We start from the raw sequence: 23068 nt of genomic DNA, 5'->3' as shown, positions 1-23068 counted from the left end.
ATTAATTAATTTGCTGTCCTGGTGAAACTGGAACGGCCTCCGGACCACCAGTAATCTTTCCTTTCCCTTGAGAAACATATCGAAAACATAACCCTGTAAATTATATTTTTGATTTTATACACAATCGGAACAACAACCACTGTTTTTCCTCTGGATGGGCAAACGAATTCGCAACCTCTCTAGTGTGATAAGTCCGGAGTCTTTAAACAGAGGCCTTTGGAGAGTACTCAACGGTAGGCAGCGACTTGGCTTTGCTCATTATTGGCGTTCATAAACGATAGTAACCACTCACCATCAGGGCCCTTTCTCGTCTGCCTACAAAGGCAATAAATAGCAAAGTTGTTATTGACCGATCTAAATTGACGATTTCACTGCCACCCTCAAAACGATCTCCGAGAATAAGTACCCTAAAAAGTGCTGAAGGGCACCTGAGCCCCACATTGATTAATGAGCGGGTGAGTCGACCACCGATTGGCGTCGTAACGGCAGGTATCGTCGTTTTCTCTACGGCGAAAAAATTTCGTGAGAGGTGCGGGTTCAGAAAATTTTCGCTCGCGGAGCCATTTACCATTAACATTTGCAGAATGCGCTTGCTGGAACAGTCGTAGCGTCATCTATTGATAGCATTGATAACTTTCGCTACCACGGTTGGCGCCTTCAATGGTGCTGTAGATCTTTTGCAGCCTGTGCCGCCGCCCACACTTACTGGTGGTAGGAGCTCTTGAGAGTCCGCGCGGATAGGTACCATCACCCTGCCTATTTCTGCCGTGAAGCAGTAATACGTTTCGGTTTGAAGGGTGGGGCAGCCGTTTTAACTATACTTGAGATCTTTTTTTTTTTTTTTTTCTTCTTTTGGCAATCGCGTTTACTTTTTGCCAATGACGTAAATTAAAAGATTGGGAAACCAAGTTAAAATAGGATACGAAACATGAGAAACGATCAGATAAGTAGGAAGAAGTTTGAAACGGACAATAAAAGTTTCATAAATATACATATATACACTTACAAATCAAATATTTAAACTTTAATATGGTTCTGAAGGATGAAAGATGACAATATTATATAAAATATACATGGATACATAATTATACAGGATACATAATTATACAGGATATACAGGTAGGAAAAGGAACATTAAGAGATATTAGATCATTCAGGAATGAGGAGCGGTCGTATAGAGGACATGAAAAGAAAATGTGATCTAGATCACATTTATCGGATTCACATATGAGTCATCTAATATCAAAGGTGGCAATCTGTGCATTTGGATAAAAAAATGTTATTGATATGTCAATACAGATTGATTTGAATATAATCGTCTCCTTCAAAGAATACGGTTCAAAACCTGCATTAAATAAAGGTTGATACTTAACCTGTTATTTATCTAAGATGTCGTTCAGAAGAGTGTTGTGACTGCCAATGGAATACAAAGTCAATAATTGGTTTTTCTGATTTACCAATAATTGTCCAAAAGTCACATTGCCGGCTTTGATAATAGTCGACTCATATGTCAGTAGATACAATGCCTAATCTATTAAGATGAACAGGAGTGCAAACATGACCCAAACGCATTCTTATGATAGAAGAACATACTAGCTTATTGCATTTGGCACGGAAAAACCATGGCTTTAATGAAATAATTGGCTGAAGGTTAAAATATCTCCTGCCTTTTGATTGACCAGTTTCAGTAGAACTTATATCTCAAGGTGGGTGGCGCATTTACGTTGTAGATGTCTATGGGCTCCAGTAACCACTTAACACCAGGTGGGCTGTGAGCTCGTCTACCCATCTAAGCAATTAAAAAAAAACAAAAAAACGCTTTCATAGTTTTTTTGGGTTAGATGAAAAATGTATTGTTTATCCCACGAGTATGGAGGAAATATCATATTTTATACACCGAAACAAATCCACTTGAGCACTGTCGCCCACGTCGAGAATTCGATGCCAACAAAGTCTTGTAGTATCGATTAAGCAAATTTTATGACTGTCTTATGTTTCAAACAGGAGCGCTTAGCAACAAAAATACTGGTCGCACTCCAAGTTGTATACATACAGTTTCAAGAGACCCTGATAAGGTTTTGGTTTGGATACGGCCTTGTAATGCGATATTTTCCGACCAAGAATCACAAGAACTTTGTAAGGGCAAGGGGACTATTCAATAAAACAATAACGTTTCTACTACACATCAATTTAATATAAAGATTAAGATACACTCATGAGCGATAATAATGTATTTAATGAAATATTAAGTTAGAGAATTTAATTAATAATAATGTCGTTAAATACGTTTTTCTAATATTCGATTGTGTGTGTGTGCGTGTGTCTGTTTCATAATTATTCTAATAGCCATATATTCGATTACATTAAAAAGCACAGCTATGACATTGAGAGATTAAATATTCATACACTTAAAACCTACAATCTAACATTGAGTTACAAGTCGTCGAACTACACTAGCTCAACCATAGACCTATAATGATTACATGTGAAAATAAATTTAGTAAATCGTGGTTACATAGTAAGAATCATTAAAAACAGGCTGACACGTTGAGAATTAATGAAAGTTAAATAGCCGAATGAATTATTTAAAGTATACGTGAATCGAATGTAACATTAATAAAGAGACGTCATCGCGTACTGGTAAGGTTGCGGTCGATCGAACCTGAGGGCTGAGTTTACGGTTCTTTTGCGACCACGTCTCCGCCAGAGCCTCGTTCGTTGATCGGCAGGGTGCGCCGCGAGCAGGAGAGGTTGGCTTTGGCTCAGAAGGTCTTGGTAGAGCCACTTACACCCCTAAAAAAAGGAACTTAATCTTAAAGAAATATGTAAATGACATATACTCGTACAATAGATTAACAGTGCGGTTAACGATTATATTATTATGTTAATTTGAAACATATTTTATTTATTTATTCATTATGATTATTCGGAACCAAATGGTTGGTAAATAGAAAAATATAAACAAAAAAGTACATAAACTAACATTTCTCATTCATACAGCGAAATTTCACAAGTCCGGAATGATCTGAATTCGTCATCTTTTATGAGGCCAATATACAGTTAAAGATCGGTCTTATTCTTTAATGCTGGTATATAGTTGGATGACATACGCAATTTGGAATAACTATAAAATTTAGTATTCCCCACCTTTTTTGCGTTTTCGTGCTAGTGTCTTAGGAAGGAACGACAAAACAACATTCACTGTGAACATCTTTCCGTCGAGGTTGAATGTCTGTTGATCATTCATGATTCAAGTATTCCGTCAATATTCTCTGGTCAACGTCGATACTAATTGAGTTCCATACATTCATTTGTTGGATGAGAACTTATTTTGTTATGACAGTAAACCAACGGGAGCTCCATCAAATTTTCGGATTAAATAATGCAACGAAACTCATGTTTTCTATCTTGAAGTACAAAATAATTTACCCTGTAATAAAAGAATATTAGGTTAGTTACACTTTTAAAAAAAGACAATAATATTAAAATCCACTGTGTTCGCTCACGTTTCCTCTGGTGTCGACAGTCTGGCCAGTGAATAATTTTTTTCTACCTTTCTGAACTTAGAAGTCTGAAAGTCGTGGAATATCCAACATTATCTGAAACTGTGTGTAATATTACTAGTCAATCTTTAGTTTTTTTTTATTTTTTTTTTATTGCTTAGATGGGTGGACGAGCTCACAGTCCACCTGGTGTTAAGTGGTTACCGGAGCCCATATACATCCACAACGTAAATTCGCCACCCACCTTGAGATATAAGTTCTAAGGTCTCAGTATAGTTACGTCTGCCCCACCCTTCAAACCGAAACGCATTACTGCTTCACGTCAGAAATAGGCAGGGTGATGGTACCTATCCACGCGGACTAAATAAATAATAATATAAATAATAAAAAAAATGATGGGCAAATCTGGTTAAGAAAGCGGTTGATCGTAGTCTATCTAGACCATGCGGTCCATGCCACCCATGACAGAACACTATGCAGGAAAGTCACATGTGGTCACTGAGGACAGCAGTAAGGGAACGATGAAGAAAATAGAGTAATTAAATTAAATACTATTTGTTAAATAACTATTTGTATCTGTGATGTTGCAACATTGTGACAACATGAATTTATTATTCAGATTAAACTATACATTGATTGACGTTGATTCTACTCGTAGTGTGTATAATCAAATTTAATTGTGAGCCAACATAACAATACAGTCCACATAATGTACCTATGTGTTAAAGTACTTTTGAAATAAACAGTACAAGTTTAAAACCAATCACGCTTACTTCTTTCATCTTAGATGTTTCAAATCATAGTCCGTAAGTGTTCCCGGTTGAAAATAAGTTGCGGCCGTCCACTGTCAGGAAACTGAAAAACAATTGAGAGTAATTAGTAGTTGTCTATTTTTATTTAAAAAAACTGACAATGATTTGTGTTTGTGAATTATTTCATTTCCAGAAAATGATCGCAACAAGTCACAAAAAATAAAATAGAAATAAACGTTGCATGCAATACCTACTTGATCTCAGCTAAGTTGGAGTGCCAGTGAAAGAAGTGGTGCGAGTGATGGATCTTATAAATGACAGATACACCCGGGGGGTAAAGGGGATTGGCGACTTCCAGAATATTCGAAACGCGCATGCCCGTCTCCGCCGTCACAAGTCTAGAACCTTCGTAGACTAATCGATGATTTAATTTCACCACCAGACACTGAAGATACCACTCCAACTTCAGCACCCAAATTTGATATTACTCGGATGCATTAATATTTAATTCATAACTGTTCAATTTGAAGAAACGCGAATTTTATACATATTTTGCGGACCAAAGAGACTAAGAATAAACTTACCGGTATTTACCTTAAATATTAAAATTTACACAGTACATACCTATTTTCTGTCTGGATAGGAATCTCTGGAATACTAAAGCATTTTCTTGTTTATTCTATAATCCGTTTATGTGTACACATATTTCAGCTCCTTTCAGATATATGTACATAAATACATTGTATTAGTAAAGCAAAACACGGTGATGAAGCTTAATAAACAAAATGGTCAGACATCGTCATTATCATCATCATCATCAATATCATCATCAATACATATAATAAAATCGTAACTGGTCGCTGTCTGTACATGGAAGATATCTCAGGAAAACTGTTATTGGGGGCTTTATGAACGCAATAAAACCCAAAATAATGATTTCTAGAAATTTTGTCTGTTTGTCTGTGCGTTTGTGCACGCTAATATCAAAAACAGCTTATCCGATTTAGATGTGGTTTTCACATATTTATTGTGGTAAGCTTTACTTAACATTTAGTGTTTGTTTCGTGTCAATCGGTTCAGAAATGAAAATGTTATGCCTATTTAAAGAATCACGTAGCTGGGCGTTTGTAGATGGTTTACACCTGTGCGGTCGCGCGGGTATATAAAGAGCGCTGAGAGCCGCGCCGCTGCTATCTCCACGATGACCTGGAGCTCGACTCAGTTAGTAAGTATCTACAGTCGGCATCGCTGCGCCATTTTGAGAAGGCGGCACGACATGAGAACCCTCTCATCGTAGCCGCTGGAAACTACATACCCGACCCAGTAGACCGAATGGTAAACCGTCGATGTCGCCCAAAGCGCGTCATTACGGATCCTCCTGATCCATTAACGGTGCTTTTAGGCACCACAAGCACCGGTCACCGTCCTCGTCGAACCCGTCGCTTGCGACGAAGGGCTCGACGAGTGAATTAACCCACAGACACAGCCCACTGAGTTTCTCGCCGGATCTTCTCAGTGGGTCGCGTTTCCGATCCGGCGGTAGATTCTGCGAAGCGCTGCTCTTGCTAGGGTCAGTGTTAGCAACTGTCCGGTTTGAGTCCCGCGAGCTCACCTACAAACGTTAGGGCGAAGCTGAAATAGCCTCTCAAGGCTATCAGCATAGGTAGGAAAAAAAAAGCGCCGCTGCTTCCTTGCCGAACCCTTCGCTTGCGACGAAAGGCTCGATGAGTAAATTAGCCAATAGGCACGGTTGTTTCCTATAGTTAAAAGATTAGGTTGACATGTCATTAGTAGTTATTATATTATATATACTGTAATTAAGTTAAACTGTATAATAATCTGTAAGTATTTATAAATTAGTTTTATGATAAGTACGTGTTTACCAAACAACGTTGTGTTAGTAGGTACTACTTATTATAAAAATGCCTCGAAAAAGATCCAACCTCTCCCAGTGTAGCAGGAATGCTAAAAGGATGAGACTAGTTTGATCACAGGAGAAAGGATCACAGGATCTGAAGAAAACCATGAGGCAAGACTCACTACATCTTACGAACGTCAGGTGAGGTTTCGTGTTACTGATTACAGAAACTTCAGCTCAGCGAGAATCTCGATTGAGTTCACATCGTTCTCAAATAATGGCCACCCGAATTAGGGTGAACAGGGAACAGCGTGACGCACGTTTGTCCATCGATTGTGAATCTTATCCACTATCGCGTGAATCTGAGACTTTCACTGATAGGAAATCCCGCCTGAGCTTCTCAGAGGGTTCGGACAGCAAATGCCCGGTCTCAGGAGACACTTGAAGAACGAGAAACACGTCTCACTGCCGATCGTGAGGCTCATGCACTATCGCTTGGGTCTGAGACCTTTACTAATAGGTAAATCCGTCTGAGTTCTCAGGGGGCTCAGACAGCAAATGCCCGGTCTCAGGAGACACTTGAAGAACGAGAAGCACGTCTCACTGCCAATCGCGAGACTCATGCACTATCGCTTGAGTCTGAGACCTTTACTGATAGGAAAATCCGTCTGAGCTCTCAGAGGGCTCGGACAGCAAATGCCCGGTCTCAGGAAACACTAGAAGAACGGGAAGCACGACTCACTGCCGATCGCATTTCCCGTGAGCCTATGTTTCGTGATGATAATAAATAAAGCCCAAGGTCAGATGCTAAAAGTAGTGGGTGTCACACGGCTATGTAGCTTTGTCACATGCTAGCAATCCTAGCAACCTGTATGCTTTGATCCCCAATGGCTATGCGTCTAATGTCGTGTATAGAAAAGCATTACTTTAAATTAGATTTTTCTAAATACCCAAACGACGGTGTTTATAAACCAAAAGATATGTCCTAAATCTGCTGCCCAAAGTCGCTATTCCATGCGGACGGAGTCGCGGGCACAGCTAGTTTCGGAATAAAAACGGAAGAATATCCACGTAATGCTACTTCAACTTTAATATACATAGTAGGCTTTCATTAATTTAATTAGATGATAAATACGTACTACATATACGATTCAATATTGTATATTGATAACATAGATACAACCACAAGTAAATATATTAGTAAATTATTTTTATAAATTGTATTCTCTAAAAAAATCCTAGAAGGTATCTTATGGCTTATGTTTATATAATGCAGCTGAGTTCTACGGTCGGAGTTATTTGATTTAAAGGACCTTTCGTCACGTTTTAATTAAAGGTATATGCTTGTATTGGTGTGGTAACTTAAGCGCTTTATTCACGATCTATCACGGCTGTACGTCAGCTCAAGAACGCGGTGCTGGATGTAGCATACAGACTATCGTGCGCGCATCAAGCGTGGAGAGAATAAATCGAACGGATTAAATGAGAGGAAGTGTTTTAATTTATTTAAAATGCCAGTTGTTTTATCAAAACGCCAAAAAATTGGATTTCTGATATTATCAGCAGCAGCAGAAGAAGAAAAAAATAACAAGAGGTTTTTGATGATTTTTTTTATCATAAACGTACAGAGTATACTCAAATAAATAATATCATTTTTTACGCACGCTATCAATCGTTGCAGCTTTCCCTAAAATGAGCCTAAAAATCTAATGCGTTTATTATTTTTTGTTTATTCATAGTCTGCGCTTGAGACATTCCACAAACATGTGTGGAACTTATATCATTCAATAAATATTAAAAGTGTTAAATCTGCTGAACAGCAAGTCTATACACGATCAAGCATACACGACGCAGGACCGCTCTGATGTACGTCCGCGTTATTCGCTGTCTATCTGCACGACGCGGCGACGTTCCCGATGGTGGGGGCGCTCGCTGGATGCAAAATTGGTCGTGAAAATCAAGCAAACAAGATAATAATAATTATCGACATACGTCAAGCCTATTCATGGTACTTTTGCATCGTGCATGGCCTTGGCGGGACGAACAGCAAGATGAAACGTGTATAGAGCGCTTTACATACATGGTTGCTTTGCATGTGTGAACAGAGCGAGGTGCGCTGCCGCAACTTCCCGGGCCAGTCGTCCACAGACCTCTGACTGCGAAGCTCATATCACATTGACGCACATACGCCTCTCTGGATCGCTCAAGTTCTTCATTAATATTTAATGTAAGTAGCTTAAAGCTTACTCTGAGTCTAGACTTTCTCTTACTTTTTGCCTTGAACTATCTACGTGTGCTTGTGTTTGTTGCTCTTCACCTTCGGATCATTTATAATAAAACTATTATTTTAATAAAATGCTGTGTGTGAATTGGACATTCCACTAACGGACTTAAAACCATTATCACCTTAACCAAGACTCACGCAGAAGACCCCACAACAGGTGAGCCCGAGAAGAACATTCTAGCAAAATGAGCAGTGACACAACTTTTTCGCAAACTACCCCACGAAAAAAAAATATCGAAAAAGAAATTACCTGTTTCCGTTGATCCATCCGGTAATCCAGCGAACATTTTTCGGGTCTATGTACAGATACCGCCTTTCTGGCCGGAAATACTATCAATATGGTTTTGTCTAATTATGTGAATCTTGCTAGGGCTAGTGTTAGTAAATTCACCAGGCCGAGCCCTGTGAGCTCGCCTACCCGTTCGGTGATGCTGGTATAACCCCCCAGGCGACCAGCATAAGTAGGGAAAAAGGAGTCAAATAGCTCATGACATAGTACACACGCTGTGATGTGTAATGCGCATGCGTGAAATGATTTTTTTTTCTAGGTACGGTCCAGGGTGTGGCGCGTTTAGTATTGATTCGACGCCATGCGTTTCATTCGCCCAAGCGTTTGCTCATTTCCAGACGATTCGCTTCTACGATAAGGTGCAGATTTTGTTAAGATTTAAATAATACTATTAATGTTTCTCATAACTGTAATACCATTATATATTTTACAGAAAACAAGAAATTAATTCGCCGGTTGCCGTGCTCCCCAAAGGAGTCCACATCCTGAAGCCATTCGTTCTGCAAAGATGGTTCTAGTTATAAATAAAAAGATCACAGGGAAGTGAGTATATTTTATCTTTTAATAAGTTATTATATATCATCAATTGACTACCTACATTTTTTTTTTGTTGCTTAAGTAGGTGGACGAACTCCGGTCTATCTCATGTTAGGTGCTTACCGGAGTCTATAGGCATCAACAACGTAAATGCCGCCATTCACCTAGAGATAGGAGTTCCAATTCTCAGTTTTATAGTACAACAGCAACCCAACCCTTCAAATTGAAACGCGTACCAGCCCGGGCGCAGAATCACAAGGCGCCCCACCACCACTATAGACTTTTCACAAAAACATATCGAGTCCATCAATTGTATATTAATCAAAAGTCGTAGAGGGCTATCTCAGAGGAGTGCTGAATTGAAATATTGTTTCATTATATAAAGCGCTGCTTCTAAATGTTTTCTGTTTTGTTTTTAGGGCACTTTACAAGCTTTTATGGGGCCACAGAAGCAACCAAGCATTCCCTCCAGATCGAAAGGCACGACAAGGTATTTAACGTTCATTAAATCTCCACACTAAGATAAATATGGAGAAGTAAACTCTTCACACTCGTATAATTAAACATGTACTTTTAATTTTATTTTCAGTTATTTTGGTGCAGAGCAACATGGAAAAATTAAAGAAGTAATGTATAAGCTAGCTAATATAGAAATAGAGTTGATTAATGTTAATATTATCAATGGTAACGTTATACTTATAATAACGATTTATTCTTTATTATTTACGGTTTGCAAATGATGCATGTTACTTACATGTACCTACATTTTTATGTAAGCTTCAAGTAGTAGGAAACTACTTTAGGTACGAAACAAAATTTATTAGTACAAGTACTTTTTCATTTAGTATAATAACATGTATTGTAATTTTTGTAATATATATTTTTAATGTTACCTGTAATACGTGCATACAAATATAATGTAAGTAGCAATATTGTATAGAACTTCATTTGGTTTATGTTAAGATTAGGTTTGATTAGATGTTAGAATGTATTGTTGTTAAGTGATGCATGTTTAATTACGTCTATAGTTTTATGAAACATTGTTTTTAGTTAGGGGTGTAAGTGGCTCTTCCTGGACCTCCTGAGCCAAAGTCAACCTCTCCTGCCCGCGGCGCACCCTGCCGACTAGCGAACGAGGCTCTGGCGGAGACGCGGCGGACTCAGCTCCGCGCGTCACTCGTGCTCAACAATAACAACAAGCCGAGTGCACGATCACGTCTCTAGTTTATTACTTATTTTTTATAGGTTAAGTTTATATCCAGATCATACGAACGACGAATAATACTTCAATTATACTTACTAGTTTTAAGTCATATATAATCTCGTATTTATTAGATACTAAAATAAGCATTGTGTATCAATGTTAGTGTAGGTTTTTTTCTCAGGTTTGAGATTATAGTATATTATTAAAGTAGACATCTTGATACGGCTCTTGATGTGAACTATGTCATAATCTACTCGTAATTTTTAAGATGTACTTAATCCCTGCATCACACGCACATTACGCTATACTCGTAATAGAATAAGTTACATATTTAGTGGAACTAATGTTATGTAATCGAATAAACTTCACAAGTCATTTACAACAATTTAATATTAAGGATTCTTTCTAGTTTTGTGTTTCGTAGTAGATAAAATAAAAACTGAGGTGTCGTATATATTTTGTATTTTATTACCTACCTAGGTACATAATCTTAACCTTGTGGTGTCACATTTTGAAGTCACTTTTATAAATATAAAAAATGGAATAGCAATCGAAAGCTGACATATTGAAGTAGGTTTTTTTTGTTCCTACCTAGCTGAGAGCCTGGAGAGGCTATTTCAGCGTAACCTTAACTAGTAGGTGAGTTCACGGGGCTCAAACCTGATGACGTTGCTGACACGAGCCCTAGGAAGAGCCGTGCTTCGCAGAATCTACCACCGGATCGGAAACGCGACCCATTGAGAAGATCCGGCGAGAAACTCAGTGGGCTATGTCTGAGGGTTATACATTTGCCGCAACTATAGTTACAAGGTAATTTTCGTGGGTTTTTTTTTCTTCTATTATGGAGAGCATTTATTAGTGTAGTGTGAATTAGTTTGTACATTTTAAAATAAATGTTTAGTCAGAAGTTCATTCAAAAGAATCTTAAATATTTTAAATACAATATTTTGGTTAAGAACGACGAATATTTGTGATCAATTTAACGTTTGTAGTGTACACTTTCTCCTAGGAAATTTTGACAACATAAATCTTATGGCACTATCCCCATATATACCGTAAAATGGGGCGATTAGGGATTGAGAGGCGAATCGGGAAAAAACCGAGAAAATCTTTCGACGCTCAATATTAGTTCTATATTCGTTGCAAAATCTTTCATTTTTTGTAGTTTCATAGTAGAATGTTGAAAGTTCATAAAACAACTCTGAATATACATGATAATAGCTGCTAACTTATAAAAAATCGCGTTTCAAATTAACTTTCTGTAGTGGTAATTATTTTAGTGCTAGAAACTTTGCTCTCTTTTATTTATTTGATAATAATAGAAGACGACTGTGATTTATAAGCGTTATTTAGTGTTTGAACCATCATATATATTAAAGGTAAGTCTCAGTTGTTATTGGTTTTTATGTATTTGATAAAATAAAAATACATGTAAAAATCTGTTGTTTTTGGGGATATTGGGGACGTCTTAGGTACAAATAAAAACGAAAAAGGGGTCAATTGGGATGAAAATACGTAAAATGTAAACGACCTAAGTATAAATAGGTAAAGGTTTGTAGGGTTGTCTATGTAGTTATAACAATACTTTTTAAATTTGTTGGTAAAAATCTGGTTTATTCATGATGTATTTGTCTAGAACTTTTATTCAAAATTATCAATGTGTTATTTTATTGTTTGGTAAATATTTATATTATTAGCTACGTATTGTTTTCTATTTTTAGATATGCCTCGCGTGTACGTATCAAAGAGTGCAAAGCCTTATAAGATATATGATCCCTTAATATTAAAAACAGCAATAGAAGCCAATGAAATTAGGAATAATATAGTTGAAATAGCTAAGCAAGTTAATATAAGTAAGTCGATTTTGCACAGACATATAACAAAAACAATGAAATCTCAAGGTGGACAAAAATGTCTAAGTAATACATAATAAAATATTTAATATTTGTTCAGAGTGGGGGTACTCATCTGAATAATCCATGGAATAACCGACACACCTATCTCTTAACCCAGATAAAAATATCAGCCCCTAATTACTTACCAAGCGTGGTAGCGTGGTCTCCGTCAATGTTCATTCGGATTTGTCCGATTGCGCTGAACTAATTTTAAGTGATGAAATAGATGTTTTTTTTAATTGTCTCACAACTTACAGGACAAATCTGTCGCGGATCATTTCCCAAGTAAATATAAATTAATCATAAGTAAATAAATGTAATCAAGTTTTAGTTATATATATTGTTGTTAATGCACTGTCGATTGCACCTATAATTGAGGTGACATCTGCCACGTACTTTTGTCAGTTTTTCAATGTTTTTTATTGATGATCACTTTGTTGGTGCAACTAAATAAATAAATTAGAACCAAGTAGTGCCAACCCTAGCAAATTTCTTATTTCGTCCCAATTAACCGCAATTTCCGGGTAAATAGGGATTACACCTATTTTTGCTTTTTTTACTTAAACTGGAATGCTAGTTGCATAGTTTTAAATTAGACAACAAAAATGCCCCTAAGACTCAATCATTTTGATCCTGATATAGCATTATATACATCAACAACTACCTTAAAATTGGTCATAAATTTGGGTTTTGTCCCTAATCGCCCCATTTTACCGGTATACTATATACATGGGGCTTAGATCCGACCAAACTAATAATAGAACTAATAAAGGTAATAAAAATAAACAATCAAGCGGATCATTTTAAGGACTAAACAAACGGTGGATAGTTCTTATGAAGCCTAAAACTTTATTTTCCAGTTATGCTTGTGTAGATCAAGCTTTATACCTGATACTGTGACTTGGTGAAAAGACCATCTTTTATACAAGCATGATATTAAATCAATCAATCTCAATATTCGTATTTTGATAAACCTGGGTCAATATTTCTATACATAGCGGATGGAGGGTTTTGAGCTATAAGTAAGCTATCACAGCAATACGCTTCCCTTCACTCGACTCTATTTTAAAATAATATAGATGAGCGCAAAAATATAAAAAGCATAATTGTATGAGAACGAAAGGTTCCAATTCCAAATGATTTTTTAATGTAACAGTATATATATAGTATATGTTAGCTCAGTATACCTATATGAAATATCTTGTTCCAGATCAAGGATAAATTCATGAAGTGCCAATAAAAAAACAATCACACATACATTTATTAGAATAATTAGTTACAAAATATATAATTTTAAAATATTTCACTAAATAAATTAAGTATATAACTATATAAAGGAAATATAACTTTGATTAACTTTAAAGGTTCTAGCAGCTAAGAAGAACCTATCAAAGGCTATCTATCTACACATATCAATCTTAAACTACGTTCTCTAGATATTCTTTTCAAAAAGCAAGTACAACAATATTATTATGAAATCCTGAATACACCTTAATCGATAAAATTACTTTTATATGTCGTTACGAGATTAAATGCCAAAAAAAAGTTAATTCTAATAAGACGAAAACAGAAAAGCATAGACAATATTGTCTGTAAGCAGTTTGTAACATGGTCGCGAACAGTCGCAATCCAGATGTTGCCAATGTTCAGTGTTGGAACCACGCAATCTTGTCGATATTCGACCTAAGGTCTTGACTAAAGGTCTATGTTACCAGGTCTTAAAATAAATAAATTAATCGACCACGTCTGACTTTTTGGCGGGAACGCGAGAAGTGAAGTTGTGTGATTTGTCTTTATTTTGTCTATTTATTGTTTCTTCAGGTTTAAATGTGTAATAACAGTGGTTTATTAATAGTTTAGTATCTGTGAAAGTGCACAAATATGGAAAAATGAAACAAAGCCGCTGGACGTAACTTCTCGGGATCCTCCAAAAAACCCACTGAAAAAATCCTAGTAAATCACCACCATTTTACTGAGGTTATATTTCATCCCATATCATCTCATCTCATTTCATTTGATTTCATCCCAGTTCATGTCTCAAATTAATCATCTTCATTTCATTTCATTTCATCAATTTTCATAAAAATAAGAATATAAATTAAAATAAGACGTGACTTAAAGGTCTTAATTACCTGGTCATAAAATCCCTTAAAAAAATTGACCACGTCTGATTTTTTGGCGGGAACGCGAGAAGTGTAGTTGTGTGATTTGTTTTATTTTGTCTAATTAGTGTTTCTTCAGGTTTAAATATTATTATGTAATAACAGTGGTTTTTAACTGTTTAAAATAAGTCGGTAAGAAGCAACTTGGCTGTGACCCTGGCGTTGCTGAAGTCTATGAGTGACCGTAACATACGTAATTATATACACATACATAATTAAGAAAGCTATTAAATATGAACAACGGTTAATTTGTGATATAGAAATTACACATTACAACGTTGATGTCCAATATAAAAATTATCAGCATTATAAAACAGAAAGAGCTGGAATAAATAATAGGTGTTATACAGTAATAAACACAACAATTGTAACATTTGTAAGATTTTAAGCATAACAGATTTACATAACCATAACTAAATTAACATGGTATTAGAGATAATAGGCACTAATGTAACTGGAATAAGAATCCAATTTGCAGAAAATTCTTATAAAATAAATAATCTTCGTGGAAATAATGTCATACTCCATTAATACAATTAAAATATACGAAACAACTAGATTAGACTAGTAAGACTATTAAGAAGGTACTACAGAGTAATTCGAACCGCAGTAATCTATCGAAATACTGGTTCCTTCTGAAAAACATTAAATAATGGTATCTTAATATGTATTATATTTAAGATTCTTCTGTTCGTGTGTATGTTACTGAACTCCTCATAAACGCATGGACCGATTTTAATGAATTTTGTGTGTGTGTTGGTGTAGATTCGAGAATGGTTTAGATTCACAACTCGGTCAACTATATTATTATTATTCTTTTTTTATTGCTCAGACGGGTGGACGAGCTCACAGCCCACCTGATGTTAAGTGGTTACTGGAGGCCATAGACATCTACAACGTAAATGCGCCACCCACCTTGAGATATAAGTTCTATCTAAGGTCCCAGTTATAGTTACAACGGCGCCGGCAGCTCGAATAAAATACCTACCCGTGCGGACTCACAAGAGGTCCTATATATATTACTCGTATATTTAAGGCGTGTGTACAGGACAACTTCTGTCAGGTCCGCTAGTTTATCTGTAGAATATCGTTGCCGACAATTGCAAGACTGTCAATACGAATCCTAATAGAAGATAGGTTTAAATAAAAAATAAATCCATGGGCTGTTTTATTATTAATCACTTCGCTAATTTTGTAATTCTTACTAGCATCACGTTATCCGGATTCCTGTCGGTGTTAGTAACTTAGTTTTTTTTTTGTTTGTCTCGCACTCGTGTTTCCAGTATTCATAACACAGAAGAAAGTCTGTGAGAATTCGACCGTTCTAGATCGATCTAGAATGTTTGGTTGTCACATTGTACGACTATATGAAGTAGCAATCGTTATATACATATTTTTTGCTATATACTTTCTGTAAGTTTAGATTTATTTCGGGTATTAAATCGAAACTGTACGTCATTCTTCGTGTCTGTTGCTGTCATTCTTGGTTCAACGTCATTAACTCGTCAGATTCCTTTATTGGTTGTTTCAATTATGTTTAATATTATGATGAAAAATGTCTTTATTTTACAAACGTATTTACGTTTTCCCATTAAGCTATTGAAAGAACTTGATGTATTTCTCGTGGCCATGATGTTTTCTGAAATTAGAAAATAAATAACCTTTTTTTTATTCCATTCAGTGCCTACCTATAGCCGCCGAGTTTTTTGTGGTTACCGGAGCTAATAAATATCATAAAGTTGATTATACTCGACAAGATAGATTATGATGTCACAATATTAATTGTTTAATAAAATACCCTTTCACCCGTAAAGTTACAGTTTTAAAGTGGAAGAACTTTCCGAAGTATGTTTCGACGCAAGACCGCTTTGCAGCAGAAATAGGTAGATAGGCCGTACCTATCCATGTAGTCGTACAATACGCTTTCTGACCAGGAATTAAATCTACGAGTAATTACATAGAACTTACTTTGCTCTCCAGTGGAGATAATAGTCCAAGTTGTAGAGTGGTTTTGCGTGGACGTATTGTATAGTTAGATGTATTTTTTGAAACTCTCTTTATAATTAAATTTATAGTGGTTTGTTTTGTTCGTACGATCGACTTCAAATCATAGCATGAGATAAATTCATCGTTGATCAAATTTAATGCTAATGACTATCATGGTTTAACGTTTAAAATAAAACTCCAAATGACCCAAAATTACACTCAACTTTTTCGTTTATCATGATGACAATTCCTCTGTACCCATAATGAATTATGAATGTGAATTGCTGGCTGTAACAAACAAAGTCTGTAATATTAGTTTATTATGATTTTGGGATAATTATATTTTATAATAATATATATATGTATTTGTAATTAATTTGCAACGGATCATAAAAATTACCTACATAACCTTAGAAAAGTTAACATCCCAATGAGGGAAGTGGTGCGGGTGAAAATGCTTATAAACACTGGAAACCCCTAGGAGGTAGATTCCAGAATGTTCGAACTGCACATGCGCGTTTCCGTCAGAGTAACACCGTCCACCTCCCCTACCCCCTTTTAGTCTAGAATCTTCTCAGACATAATCAATAAAGGTGTAAATCAAGTGCCAGAAGCTGGATGCATACATAAAAATTAAATCAGGGACCCTAAAATATTAAAATGTTGCGCTAGGCATTTTTTATAACGTAACTAATTATCTATACATACAAATAAAATTGGAGTGTCTGTTTGTAATATTGAAATAACCGCTTTTTACTACTTGCATATGAATATACATATACCTATATATACGGTATATACACCAAAATAACATTTTTTACAATTTTTGTCTGTCGGTCTGTCTGTTTGTTAATAATAAAATTTATTGTTTCCGAAGGGAAGCAATGGCGGGTCGTTCGTTTTTAAAATATAAATATAGCATTGATCTCATGTGGTGCGGGCTTGTTGCAGTCACTGATGCCAATAAAGTCTGAAAACCCCTTGAACAGGTTTAGTTCAATGCACAAGAAGGGTTGTAGATTGAATCCGTCTTTAGTTCCGTTCAAAAAATAACTCCATTTAATGGTAAATAAATTATGTAATGGTAGAAGACGTGTCCAGGACTGTTTACATTACTTCCATCGAAGCTCTTAATTTCTACACCTAAATATATAAGAGGAAGCTTTTATATAATACTAGCTGGCCCGGCAAACGTTGTTTTTCCATTTAAATTATTTCTAGGGAAGTTAAATAACGTAGATATCGACTGCAGCGCCATCTACCGGGCTGATTTGTGAATATAAACCATCCAGGATGCCACCAAAATGCATACAAAAAAAATCATTCAAATCGGCCGAGCCGCTTAGTAGGAATACAGTGACGAACACACGCACAGAAGAAATATTTTTAAAAATAGCTGACCCGGCAGACTTTATAGTGCCTCAATCGATAAATAAAAGACCTAAGCTTTTGTGTAAAATTAAACTTAAAACAAACAAAAGGAATCCGTCCGACGGGGGACACATCAAAGGAAAAACAAAATTGTTATTTTTATTTAATTCCGAGCATTTTCATATTTATCTACCTTTTAAACCTCTGGACTTCCACAAATAATTGAAGACCATAATTAGCCCTATCGGTCCAGCCGCTCTCGAGTTTTACCGAGACTAACGAACAGCAATTCATTTATACATATATAGATATGTTTTATAAAGATCTTAGAGATTAACAAATATTTTGTAGTGTATTTAAAGGAAGCCTTGAAAGGGCGATAATACGGAGTACAACTGGAAAATGAACATGCACAGAATTGGAATTATAGAACACGCCGAAAAGAAGAACATCGACCTTACCTCCACCTATTGTGGTGGTTAAAGGAAGAAGGTTCAAGCGAGAACTCATTTATGTAGCCAGCGAACCCAGGCTAGAATTTTCGTCATCTTGGGTATTTTCCCAATGTCTTCAAAGCCCATGTGACGGCTGTATTCTGAATTCTGTGATAAATATATTTTAACAATTTCTATGAAACTCAAGTGGAATCTTGAACGAGGACCACACTGGCAAAAGAAGAGAAGAAAATGACATGTGCGAAAATTGTAGTCCTGCTGAAAGAATTCGAACAATCCCACAAATTTTCACGAGGATTCTAGCGATACCATGTAACCCGCGGGAACAAGTGCAAAAACCGAGTCTTGCAGCTTATCCGTCCACTTTAAGCTAAGGATTCAGTAATAAAACACAACATTACTACTACGACACCTCAGTTTACTTGTTCTAAGTTTAAATACACTCATAGATATTGAATACAATTTATAAGATGAATTAATTTAATTGAATGGAATATAATACTAGTACGATTAAATATGTCATTATATTGTAACTAAATGTGCATGTGAAACTGTAATTGAAAACAGTTTACAACTAGAGATTATGGAATAATTCACACCAATAACATTATTACACTAATTTTACCAAAGTATATTCTTAATCCTGAGACCTACATGACTAACGTAGCTGCTCCAATATATTATAATTAAATAAGAGATTATAAGACTTAAAACTAATAAGTATCATTGAAGTATTATTCGTCGTTCGCATGACCTGGACAGACCTAACCGATACATAAAATAACTAATAAACTAGAGACGTGACGCACTCGGCTTGACGCACTCGGCTTGTTGTTATTGTTGAGCACGAGTGACGCGCGGAGCTGAGTCCGCCGCGTCTCCGCCAGAGCCTCTTTCGCTAGTCGGCAGGGTGCGCCGCGGGCAGGAGAGGTTGACTTTGGCTCAGAAGGTCCAGGATGAGCCACTTACACCCCTAACAAAAATCAATTTTTCATAAAACTATAGACGTACCTAATTAAACGTGCGTCATTTAACAACAATACATTCTAACATCTAATCAAACCTAATTTAACATAAACCAAATGAAGTTCTATACAGATTGCTACTTACATTTTATTTGTTTGCACGTATTACAGGTGACATTAAAAAAGATATTACAAAAATTATAATACATGATATTAAACTAAACAAAAATGCTCATGTAGTAATGAATTTCGGTTTCGCACGATCTACTGATTCTTGTTTCCCTGAATTGTTATTATTTTAAGAATAAAGAAAATTTTAACAAATTGCTGACTATTAAATCCAGACCGCAATTCTTCTTTCTTGTCATCTAATTTGAGCTTGAATGAATACTTTATCTACACGCCGCTCCCAAGTGATTCTTGAAGAGCATAAAGTACCTGAAAATGTAACAAAATTATTTAATTTAAAATATTATTATTATTAATTCGAGTAATATTTTATTAGAATATTGCCTGGATACATTTTTTCTCAAAAACAATAAAAATTTTAACATAATAGGCAATTTTTTAAAACGTTAAAAAAATATATTTTTGTCGCTAAATACTGAATTGATTCGTTTTTTAGTAACTGTCCAAATAACAACAATAACTCACTTTTATCTTGGATTTCAATCTTCTATAATATTTGAGTCTGAATGTAGACATCTCTAGGAACAGCAACAATTGGTAGCTGTTTTTTTTTTGTTTCCTGTAAAATGCATAACATTATTACAATTTTAAGAAACAGATTATGCTTAATGAATTATTGAATAGCTAAAAAATGTACCTTATAAAAGAGCGGTTTTACTCGTGTTACTCGACGTATCCATGCCACACCCTAGCTTTCAACAAATTTATTTGACGCAAGCGCATTACGATCCATCAAAGTATGCCAGAGCTAGAGTATATTTTTCGCAGGCGGACCTCTTATGAGTCCGCGCGGATAGGTACCACCACCATTTTTTTTTTTAACGCTGGGGTATCCATTTACGGATACCCGGTCGAGGGGGGTAAGAGACCGGGTTATGTCGGACTCCGGCGCCTCCAGAGAAGAACAGGGAGAAGAAGAAGACAGGGGTCCTCCTCTTCTCCCAATTCCTGCCGGGAGACTACGCCTTGAGAAAGGCGCGCGAGGCACTGCACGCCGTCAACCACCAAGAGTTGCCCCGCAAAACCGACTACCGACTAAACCCCATCGAGCCCAACCACTCCGACTCCACGAACCCACGGTACCGCACAGTGCGCGCCGAAGGCTCGCCGTCGCCGGTACCCATCCTGTTAATAGGACGGCACTCCATCCCCGGGAAAATCCCGCAGGATGTCGTCTCGGAGACACACCGTGAGCGGTGCACAGGAGCCACCTTGCGCCGCCTCACCACCGGACCAACAGCCGAGTACCGGGCACCCCCGCACCCGGCACCCGACAGCCCCTACGGGAGATGAACGGGAGCTTCGCGGCCGTGCCGCCCACTCCGCCTTCTTCGCTGAGAAGCCGAAGAGGGATCCCACTCCCTTTCGCGCTCCTCAGCCTCACGGAACGCCATGACCAGGTCGCAAAACCTGGTCATGGCCTCCCAAGAATTCTGGTCCTCTAGCATGCGGGCGATGACAGCCCGCAAGGAGAGGTCTCTCCCCAGCACCGCGATGAGATCTCGCCGCGAGCGCTCCCAACGCGGGAGGTACCACCACCCTGCCTATTTCTGTCGTGAAGCAGTAATGGCGTTTCGGTTTGAAGGGTGGGGCAGCCGTTGTAACCATACTGAGACCTTAGAACTTATATCTCAAGGTGGGTGGCGCATTTACGTTGTAGATGTCTATGCGCTCCAGTAACCACTTAACACCAGGTGGGCTGTGAGCTCGTCCACCCATCTAAAAAATAAAAAAAGAGAATTTTTGGTTTCATTCGTCATTTTTTCACATGGATGGTAATATAAATATTAACTAGATATACCTTGAATCACCACTCTCATTCATCATCAACTCTAAAATAAGTTGTAGATTATAATAGTAATAGTTCAATCAAACATTGTATTTCGTTAACAAATATACTTGCTCTTACAAGTTTTGTTAATTTCAATGACAGTTGCTACTGATTATTGAACATAATTTTAGTCATTTTATTTCGGTTTATACATCCAGCTAAAATGAAAATCTAAAAATCACGATATACGTTGTTTTTTTCATTTATTGGCAACACCGTAGAGCTTGCAACTATCGTAGTTGGACTTTTTGGCGGGAACGCGAGAAGTGAAGTTGTGTGATTTATTTTATTTTGTCTATTTAGTGCTTCTTCAGGTTTAAATGCGTAATAACGGTGGTTCATTCACTGTTTAATATCTGTGATAATGCATAAATGTGGGAAAAATGAAACAAAGCCACTGGACGTAGCTTCTCGGGATGCTCCAAAAAGTCCACTGAAAAATTTCAGTGAATAACCACCATTTTACTGAGATTATATTTCACCCCATAGCATCTCATCTCATTTTATTTTATTTCATCCGAATTGATCTCAAATTAATCATCTTCGTTTCATTTCATTTCACTCCATATTATAATTTTTCATAAAAATAAGAATATAAATTAAAATAAGACATGACCTAAAGGTCTTAGTTACCAGGTCATAAAATCGTTTAAAAAAAACATCCTATTTTTTTTTAATGGGGTATGTTGAAGTTCCCGGATTACCCGACATTGTTATAGATTAATTGCCGTAGAACATAGACACCATAACCTGAATGCCACCATGAATATATCATGAGGTCGAAACTCCAATTATATTGCAATTACATTACAGTTGCCCTACCCTTCAAGCCTGAACACATGCCCAATGCAGAATGGTTGAACCTACCTGCTCTTAGCTAAAATACGCCCTACCACCTAAATCTGTAAAAAAAGTGTCTTGGAACAGGTCCCAAATTTGTTTTTCTCAAAGGTTATTGCTACAGTGGTGATTCAACGTGGCCTCACAACATACTGTTGTTTACTACGGTATATAACAGCGTTGTCGTTAGCTCTGTGACTTAACAAACAGACGTGCTTTATTGTTACCTAGTCAGAGGATTCGCTTGTGGCCCGGAGGCCAACTAGACTACACTATTTTTTTTACTTACCTATGCTGATAGTTTTGAGTGGCTATTTTAGCTTCGCCTTGACAGGTAGGTGAGCTCATGAGGCCCAAACCGGAAGTGTTGCTAACCTTGCTTGTTGTGTGGCCCTAGCAAGAGCAGTGCTTCGCAGAAGCTACCACCGGATCGGAAACGCGACCCACTAAGAAAATCCGGCGAGAAACTCAGTGGGTAGCCCTCGACTTCACAATTTGTGCTTGTAAGTAAACATTTTTAGGAATTGCCAATACTAAGCGAATGCTACTGTCATCGGATCGGAATTGCGATCGACTAAGAATATTCAATGAGATCACGCTGATATTATGGGCTACGTGTTAGATGGAATTCATCAAGGAATTTTATGTGTACGCGTAACTTGGTTTTGCTGCTTGCGCTAAAACTAGTAGCATCCAATTGCACCAAGAGTAGTTCAGGTGGATCCCTCAGGATATATTTAAGTGAAGAATGGTAGTTAACAGCTGCGTATGCAGAGTCTAGATTGTAGTCAAATATGATTACAATAAGGGAACTATCTAGCCATAAGAAGCGTTCTAACGCTGCCTTTATATAATAAACATCTAGATCGTCATAAATTCCCCGCGTACCAATTTAGTTCTATTCAAACTTTTGAAGATTTGCGCGGTCACTGGGAAGAAGAACTCCT

General features: G+C 36.9%; 3 long non-coding RNA genes across 3 annotated transcripts; 1 reads left to right on the top strand and 2 right to left on the bottom strand.

The window, feature by feature from the left end:
• Window positions 1-2172: 2172 nt before the first annotated feature.
• On the bottom strand, window positions 2173-4700 carry LOC114250033 (uncharacterized). Its single transcript, XR_003625028.2, has 4 exons — window positions 4510-4700; window positions 4277-4358; window positions 3507-3605; window positions 2173-3430 (listed from the first exon to the last, which is right to left on the bottom strand). It is a non-coding gene; the product is annotated as an uncharacterized LOC114250033 (long non-coding RNA).
• Window positions 4701-8238: 3538 nt separating this feature from the next.
• LOC114250028 (uncharacterized) lies at window positions 8239-9973 on the top strand. Its single transcript, XR_016323202.1, has 5 exons — window positions 8239-8340; window positions 8946-9045; window positions 9120-9229; window positions 9643-9713; window positions 9813-9973. It is a non-coding gene; the product is annotated as an uncharacterized LOC114250028 (long non-coding RNA).
• A 5227-nt stretch (window positions 9974-15200) lies between these two features.
• Window positions 15201-16978, bottom strand: LOC149503471 (uncharacterized). Its single transcript, XR_016323197.1, has 3 exons — window positions 16875-16978; window positions 16453-16758; window positions 15201-16123 (listed from the first exon to the last, which is right to left on the bottom strand). It is a non-coding gene; the product is annotated as an uncharacterized LOC149503471 (long non-coding RNA).
• Between the last annotated feature and the right edge of the window lie 6090 nt (window positions 16979-23068).

The sequence above is a fragment of the Bombyx mandarina genome, chromosome 01 (assembly GCF_030267445.1).
Source record: "Bombyx mandarina strain Sakado chromosome 01, ASM3026744v2".
Taxonomy (NCBI): domain Eukaryota; kingdom Metazoa; phylum Arthropoda; class Insecta; order Lepidoptera; family Bombycidae; genus Bombyx; species Bombyx mandarina.
This window is presented reverse-complemented; position numbering and strand designations above follow the sequence as displayed.